At 38.0% G+C, this 9,288-nt stretch overlaps 1 pseudogene; it reads right to left on the minus strand.

Annotated features, from left to right (window-relative positions):
- Positions 1-6,641: 6,641 nt before the first annotated feature.
- LOC114682552 lies at positions 6,642-6,959 on the minus strand (annotated as a pseudogene).
- Between the last annotated feature and the right edge of the window lie 2,329 nt (positions 6,960-9,288).

Consider the following 9,288-nt stretch of genomic DNA (forward strand, 5'->3'; position numbering starts at 1 on the left):
TTCTGGACAAGTGAAACACAAGGAAAAGTGTCTTCTAAACTCTGCCAAGACAGGGTAAGGTGGTCTTTCAGAATCCCTGCTTCTTAAAATGGTCTGTCAGATACTCTAGACCTGTAGCCAATTTGAATGCACCCACAATGGTGAGAAACATTAGGTGAGGGTCTAGATTGCCAGCTGTCTGTGTCTACTCTTGGAAGACTCTCAAAATTTGTTTGCATCCATCTTCCACTTCTCAGGTATCATTATATTCCTTATCAGGTCTTTGGTGGGAATGAAGACTAGCAATTATAGTTACAAATATATATATATTGTATGTGTGTGTGTGTGTGTGTGTGTGTGTGTGTGTGTGTGTATTCTTAGATAAAACATATTAAGTATTAGATTTAGGTTCTTTAGGATAGGACACCTTTTAGAATGATCTTTGTAATTGTCATTTACCTATGTATGCTACAGACTTCTCTGGATTTTAGTATGTGTCTCTTGTTTGACATTGTTCACATTGGTTATAGTTCCATCTTATCTAGTTCATTATCCCTTATTACTCATGGACAATAATTGATAATCATTTCTATTGTATATAGTCTTATATTAGGTTAGAAGCTTGTTATTTAGACAAAAGGGGGAGATGTAGTGGGAAGCAGTTCCAGCTTTGACCTGGAAGTACCACTCCCATTGGGTCAACTTTAACTGTCATGCCTACAAGGCTGAGTCAAGACAAGACCCCTGAAGACCTGAGATCTTGATGGGCTGGATCTCTTGGTTCCAGGATCCTGGATGTTGGAAGCAGACCAAGCAGAGTTCTCCAGAGAACATTGCTGGAGTGCCCATTACCTTTCACAAACCCTGTTATCAATCCCTTCGCTTCTAAGTTACCCCACAAAATAAACCTCCCTTTTGACTACATGAAGTTGCTTTGATAGTTAAACAAATATACAACAGATTTCTAATAGGACTTAAAGCCCATTCTGCAAGATACAATGCATACATGGTACTGTTTTGGGGACCAGGAATCAGTGGCTACACATGCTCTACACTTAATAGATAATTGACTAGTAGCACTATGGTCATACTATTTAACTAAATCCTAGTAATTTATATTCATATCCATAGATAGTGCATCACTCAATATTCCTCAGAGAGTAGAAATTAGAAAAAAAATACACACCAAGTTCTAGATCTAGTTACTTTTGTGTAATGGGAGAAGAACATTATTTGGTCATATTATACATATTGATAAATGTTAATTTTTGGACATAGTTATATATGAATTTTTCTGTGTAAAAAATACTGCATAATAACAAACACAGAATAGCTGATAAATTCTATGTACATATGTGGCCTTTCTTCCCATGTATTTATGATCACTATGTAATTTAGACAATGCACAAAGTAACAACCATAGTGATAAAAATTAATGCCTTTTATCACCCTGTGTGGAGAAAGGAGAATAGTAATGACAATGTGGGTAACACATCATCATTCCTAATTCCTAGAACCAATGTACAATATGCAACTTCTGTTTTCTCTTCTTTCTTACTTTTTTTTAGCATCTTTGTACATAACTTTAAAAAAAAACAAAAAGCCTACAGTAATGACATGTATAAAATAATACAGAAAAAAACAAGTCCTATTGGAGTTAATCTATTTTACATACTAAGGTTCTTTATGTGGCAGTAAAATTCTTTCTCAATCTTCCTCATATATTACTCTACAGCATGAAATACAGGTAAAATTAAAAATTTGTAATAACCAAAAAAAGTTTAAAGTGAATTTAGAGGTTATACAAAATCTAGTTTCATGTAGTATGAATGTAATTGGCCCCATGAGCTCAAAAAGAGTTGTGCTTTTAGAAGTTTTGAGGAAGTGTGTCACTGTGCAGGTAGGTTTTGATCTCTCCTTTGCTTAAGTTTTACTGAAAGTGACAGTACACTTCCCTTTGCCTTTGGATCAAAGTGCATCTCTTTCTCCACTCTCAGCTCATCCAGCATCATCTCTGCCTGCATGTAGCCATGTCACACCATGATGATAATGGATAAAATCTCTGAAACAGTAACCCATCAGATTAAATTCATTCCTTTACATAAGGCGTTGTGGTCACTGTATCTATTCACAGCAAGAGAAACCAAGACTAAGATGGAGGTTGTCTACAGGGACTGATATATTGCTGTGGTGGGTCTAATCATGTTTTGATTTGAAGGAATTTAATAAATACTGCTTAGTATGGCAAACTAATAGGAGCAAGGAAGGCAATGATGGTGCTGAGAATGATTTGCACTGTTGGGGACTCAATCATGAGGTTTCAGAGGGAAAGCATTTTAGTATGTTGCCTAGAGAGCTTTTAGTGATATTTTGGTGGGGAAGGCATCTTTAGTTTTCTCTTGTCCAAAGAGTCTACCTTATGCTAAAATGTAGATATTTGGATTAATTATATTGGCTGAGGAAATCCCAAAACAGCCAAGCCTATACTCTGTTGTGAAATAACTATTGTTAACTCTCATATAGATTTATGATGGAACTAGAAAGCCAAGAAAGTAAAAATATAAAATGTACAATTTGATGGGGAAAAAGAGCACCAGGGAGAGGAAGGGAACTAAGTCCTGTGTTCAAGGCAATAATCATATTTGAAAATGGATAAAATGGGAGTGATTACTTCAAAGGAAGATCAAAACCAGCTATGTTTCCAACTTGTGAAAGGGAATTACAGTAAAGAATAGAGTCATGTGTGCTAGTGCACTTTAATCCTAGTATTTGAAAGAGAGAGGCTGGCTGGTCTCTGAATTTGAGACCAGATTACTATTGAGACACAATTTCATGACAGCCAGCTTAGGTGATGAAGTACAGAAAGTTGTTGACGACTTAATTGGTCAATGGGCTGTTTTCCAGCACTAAAAAGCAGCAGAACTTGGCAACTTCAGTCATGTGGTTTGGGAGTGGAAGATAGAAGAATGGGGCTATGAAATTTGTTCTTACAACTTTCAGGAAAGCCACTGAAGTCAGACATGTGTCAATAGTATCCCCGAATGTAGGACTATAGAGGCCACTGCATGAAGCTGTGATGTTGAAGCCTGGATTGCTTTGGAGAATTTGAGATGTTAGAGATGCTAGAGCTCTGGAATATCTGCCAAAGAAATCCACTAATAGGGAGTGGAAGCATCCTGAGGTAAAGATATACACTGCAGTCAACAGAACTGGAAGTAGCTGAAGATCTGAAGAGTGTTTTCACATCAGACATGGAGATTCAAGTTTGGAGTTTTCCCAGCTGAGTTTCAGTTTTGCTTTGGTTCTGTATTTCCTCATTATGCACCATTCCCTATGTTTTGGAATCGAAATGTGTATCCTGTGCCACTATATGATGAAAATATATGATCAGAGGTTTAATTCATTTTTAATTAAGAAAATTTTTCATTCATTTCATACCCTACTCAAAGAGCCCCCTCTTCTCTACTCTCATCCCCCAGCCCTGCCCTCCTAACCCATTCCATACTTCAACACACAAGAAGGCAAGGCCTTTCATGGGGAGGCCCATCCAGTAGAGACAAGTCTAAGCCCTTCCCGCTTTGTCAAGATTGCACAAGGTGTCCCATCATAGGTAGTAGGCTCCACAAAGTCCACTTATGCAACAGAGATGGATTCTGATCCTTCCTCCATTGGCTCTCCCAAAAAGATCAAGCTACACAGCTGTCTCACCAGGAAGAGGGCCTAGTCCAGTCCCAATTAGGCTACACAGCCATTGATCCACATTCTATGAATTCCCTCTAGTTTGTTTTGGTCATCCCTGGATGTTTACCATCATTATTCTGATGCACTTGATCATAGAATCCCTCTTCTCTCTCTTTGAGTGGACTTCTGGAGAAATGTCTGGTAATTGGTGGTGGATCTCTGCATCTGCTTCCATCAGTCATTGTAGAAAAGCTCTGTGATGAGAGTTAGGGTATTCGCTGGTCTGATCTCTGGTGCAAGCCAATTTGTGTTAGGCACCCTCTCCACTATTACTAGTATTCCAGGCTGTGGTCATGGTTGTGAATTCCTGGCAACACCCCTAGCACTGTGTTTCCTTCTATCCCCATTATATCTCTCTCTTTCGTGGTATCTCTTTCATTGCTTTCCCCCTTCATCCATGGTCCAGCTCAATCATCTCATTCTCTTATGTTCTCATCTGATTTTCCCTACCCTTCAGAGTCTACCCTTCATTCCTAGTTTGCTCATAGATATCTAACCTATTTTCCCTTCCCAGGGTGGACCATGAACCCTCTTTGGGTCTTCTCTGTTAGCTTTTCTGGAGCTCTGGGTAGCTGCCTAAGTAACCTTTTCTTTATATCTAGTATCTACTTATGAGTGTCTACATACCATGTTTGTCCTTCTGAGTCTTGGTTATCTCACTCAGGATGATATTTTCCAGTTCCATCCATTTGTCTGCAAATTTCATGATGTCATTGTTTTTCTCTGCTAAGTAGTACTCCATTGGCATATATACAACATTTTCTTTTTTTTTTTTTTTTTTTTTTTTTAGTTATAACTGCATGGCCATGGCTCAAGCTTTTTGCTAACTAGCTCTTATATCTTTTTTTCTTTATTTATTTTATTTTACAATACTATTCAATTCTACATAACAGCCACAGATTCCCTTGTTCTCCCCATTCCTGCCCCCTCCCCTTACCCCCAGCACACCTCCCATTCCCACCACCTCCATATCAAGGCCACCCTCGAGGACTGAGATAGACCTGATAGACTCAGTCCAGGCAGGTCCAGTACCCTCCTCTCAGATTGAGCCAAGCGTCCCTGTACAAGTCCTAGGTTTCAAACAGCTATTTCATGCAGCGAGCCCAGGACCTGGTACCACTGCCTAGATGCCTCCCAAACAGATCAAGCCAATCAACTGTTACACCTATTCAGAGGGCCTGATCCAGTTGGGGGCCCCTCAGCCTTTGGTTCATAGTTCATGTGTTTCTATTCGTTTGGCTATTTGTCACTGTGCTTTATCCAACCTTGGTTCAACAATTCTCGCTCATATAAACCCTCCTCTTTCTCACTAATTAGATTCCCAGCACTCCACCCGAGGCCTAGCCATGGATGTCTGCATCCAGTTTCCTCAGTCCTTGGATGGGGTTTCTGGCACAACTATTAGGGTGTTTGGCCATCCCATCACCAGTGTAGGTCTGTCAAGGCTGTCTCTCGGCCATTGCCAGCAGTCTTTTGTGGGGGTATTTTTGTGGATATCTGTGGGCCTCTTTAGCACTTTGTTTCTTCCTTTTCTCATGTGATCTTAATCCATTCTTCAGAGGAGGGGCATCTAGGTGGTTTTCATGTTCTGGCTATTATGAATAATGCTGTTATGAACATAGTTGAGCATGTGTTCTTGTGATATGATTTAGTATTCATGTGTATATTACCAAGAGTGGTATAGCTGCATCTTGAGGTGGACTGATTGCCAATTTTCTGAGCTGTACCAATTTGCAAACCCACCCACAGTGGAGGAGTGTTACCCTTGCCCCACATCCTCTAACATAAGCTGTCTGTGGTGCTTTTGATCTTAGCCATTCTGGCATGTGTAAGATGGTATCTCATTTGAAATTCTTCCTTTGAGAATTATCTGTTTATCTCTATGGACCATTTTTAATTGGTTTCTTTGTTATTTTGATGTCTACTTCTTGAGTTCTTCATCTATTTTGGATATCAGCCCTCTATCATATGTGGGGTTGGTGAAAATATTTCCCATTCTGTATTCTGTCATTTTGTCTTATTTAGTGTGTCCTTTGCCTTACAGAAGCTTCTCAGTTTCAGGAGTTCCCATTTTCTAATTGTTTTTCTCAGTGTCTGTGCTACTGCTATTATATTTTGGAAGCGTTCTCCTATGCCAATTAATTCGAGACTATTTCCTACTTTCCCTTCTATCAGGTTCAGTTTAACTGGTTTTATATTGAGGTCTTTGATCCACTTGGACTTGAGTTTTGTGCATGGTGATAGTATGGATCTATAGACACTCTTGTACATGTTGACATCCAGTTATGCCAGAACCATTTGTTGAAGAAGCTTTCTTATTCCATTGTACAGTTTTGGCTTCTTTGTCAAATATCAGGTCTTTCTAGGTGTGTGGATTAATGTCAGGGTCTTCAATTCAATTCCACTTGTCTACATGTTGGTTTTTATGCCAGTACTAAACTGTTTTCATTACTATAGCTTTATACTAGAGCTTGATGTCAGGCATAGTGATGCCTCCAGAGGTTGTTTTATTGTCCAGGATTCTTTTACATGTCCTGGGTCTTTTTTTTCCAAATAAAGTTTAGTATTACCCTTTCCAGGTCTGTGATATATTGTGTTGGGATTTTGAGGGGATTGCATTGAATCTGTAGATTGCTTTTAGTAAGATTGCCATTTTTAATGTGTTTATCCTTCCTACCTATCAGCATGGGATATCTTTCCATTTTCTGTGATCTTTTTCAATGCCTTTCATCAGAGACTTAAAGTTCTCATCATACAGGTCTTTCCCTTTTTTAAAGGGTAGAATTAATATTTTATTGCAATTTATAAGCAGATGGCAGTTGGGCATAGACTCTCCTCACACTTCATATTTTTTTTTTTGGAAAATTAAAAAAGTTACAGGTTTAAACAGCTGGTGGCTGGTTCTGATTTTCAGGGCATGATTAGGCAAATTCATCAATAGAGGCTTCAAAGCTTTTACTTGTTTGCACCAGAGATTTCACCCACCTTTGGACCCTTTTTATAAAACTGGAAGGTCTGCATGCATTTGACTTCACAGTCTGCAGCAACATCCTGGCAGTCATCTACATCTACTTCAAGGAACACCACACTGGAATACTTTTCAGAGAGGGAATAACAGAAGGGCTTGATCATTTTGCAAGGTCTGCACCACATGACAGAGAAGTTCACAACTACAAGCTTGTCTCACACAGATGCCAGGCCTCTTGAAAAGCTTCCTTGCTCTCAATCAGCTTCACCATTTTGGCTGTCGCAGGGAGGAACCACACAGTTTCTGTAGAATCAGATGGAAATGGGTCTGAGGCTACAGACAGAGCTTGCATCCCTTTCTTAATTAGAGTTAACCCAAGATATTTTATATTATTTTTGGCCATTGTAAATGGTGATGTTTCTCTGATTTTTTTCTCAGCTGTTTATTATTTGTATATAGGAGGGCTACTGATTTTTTAGTTAATCTTTTAACCTGCCACATTAATGCAGGTATTTATTAGCTGTAGGAGTTCCCTGGTAGAATTTTTGTGTTCACTTATGTACACTGTCATATCACCTGCAAATAGTGAAAGGTTGACTTTGATCTTTCCCATTTGTATCCCCTTGATCTCCTTTTATTGTCTTATTACTCTAGCTAGAACTTCATATCCTCTATTGAAGAAATATGGGGAGAGTGGACACCCTTTTCTGCTTCCTGATTTTGAAGTTGGCTGTTGGCTTGCTGTAAATTGTCTTTATCATGTTTATGTATATTTCCTGTATTCCTGATCTATCTGAGACTTTTATCATGAAGGATGTTGAATTTTATCAAAGGCCTTTTAAGCATCTAATGAAATGATTATGTGGTCCTTTTCTTTCAGTTTGTTTATATGGTATATTACATTGACAGACTTTCATTGGTTGAACCATCCTTGCATCCCTGGAATGAAGCCTACTTGATCATGGTGGATGATATTTTTGATGTGTTCTTGGAGCCGGTTTGCCAATATTTTATTGAGTATTTTTGCATCAATGTTCATGATGTGGATTAGTGTCTAATTCTCTGTCTTTTTTGCATCTTTGTTTGGCTTAAGAATCAGAGTAATTGTACCCTCAAAAATGAGTTTGGTAATGTTCCTTCTGTTTCTATTGTTTGGAACAATTTAAAGAGTGTTGGTATTAACTCTTTTTTGAAGATGTGGTAGAATTCTTCATTGAAACCATTTTGTCCTGGGCTTTTTTTGTTTTGGTTGCTTGGTTGAGAGACTTTTAATAACTGTTTCTATTTCCTTGGGGGTTATTGGTCTATTCAAATAGTTCATCTGGTCTTGATTAAAGTTACGTAGTATGTAGTACCTATCCAGAAAATTATCCATTTCTTTTAGATTTTCCAGTTTTGTGGAGTATAGATTTTTGAAGTATGACCTGTTGATTCTTTGAATCCACAGAGTCCATTTTGCTCCTATGTTCTTGTTTTTATTATATCCAGGGCTTATCCCTAGTGAAAACTCATTCATTTTCTCTTAGCAGTGATAGATCACCCATAGATTTTCATCTATGTGTTAGGCCTTGTTGAATTTTTCTCTTCTATGTTGGGAAGTCTACTGTTAGTGTCAAAGCACTGGTCCAGTTAAAGCAAATATACTGTTGATATTTAATAGATGCACCTTCCGTGTTATGTGTAGAAATCATGAAATCTTGCAGGAAGTGGCCTGATACTCTCACTCTTACAGTTTTTAATACCTCCTCTTCCATGATGTTCTATGAGCTTTAGAAAAAATATCTAGAAATATTGTTTGAGCCTGGGTACTTGTTCTTGGAACTCTGTAATATCGTCTGTGTACTGTGAAACAGGATTTTTTTCTTTAAGGTGAGATGTATGCTCATCAATAATCAGACTTTCTTGATGTTTTAAAACATAATCCAAATAGTTGTTTACATTTTTTCATCAAGTACAAATTTAAAAGCAGCTGAACTGTAATAATATAAAAATTTTCTTAGAGAAAGTGACTCTAGCAGCTGCTAGGAACTTTCTTCTTTCATCTCAATCTATAAAAAAAAACTTTCTGTGGGCACTCATACCAAAAATATGGCTTTTTATTCTTATAAAATTCTCATATTATTTGTAGAGTTAATTGTTGGTTGTACAGTGGTTGGCTGTAGCCTACACCCCAAAAATCCAGAGACAGCCACTTGTTCTAAGGAAGCAAATTAACAGAGCCTAACTAATCATGTAAAGCAGAAAAAATACTTATCTACTATGGCCACACTGGAAGGACTGAGAAGGATCGAGTTACTCCCCGAAGTTTGTCTTCCACAGAAAAACACTTAACACAATCGCTAGTGAATAGCTATCATTAACATCACTCTTGGTAATAACCCCATCTAGATGGTCAATTAATCTTCTTTCTTCATGAGTGAAGATTGAGTTTCACTTCCTTTCCTCTCATTTTTGAAAGTAATGGTGACCACCTTCATTGTAGTTTAAGTAGAAAATTCTTTTTAACTTTCTCGTGCAAATTTTTTGTAAGTTTCAATTCAGTGATACCCAAGGCATTCTTGGCCAAAATTTCTATCACACCATGTTTTATTCTGCCTTCT

The sequence above is a fragment of the Peromyscus leucopus genome, chromosome 1 (assembly GCF_004664715.2).
Source record: "Peromyscus leucopus breed LL Stock chromosome 1, UCI_PerLeu_2.1, whole genome shotgun sequence".
NCBI lineage: Eukaryota > Metazoa > Chordata > Mammalia > Rodentia > Cricetidae > Peromyscus > Peromyscus leucopus.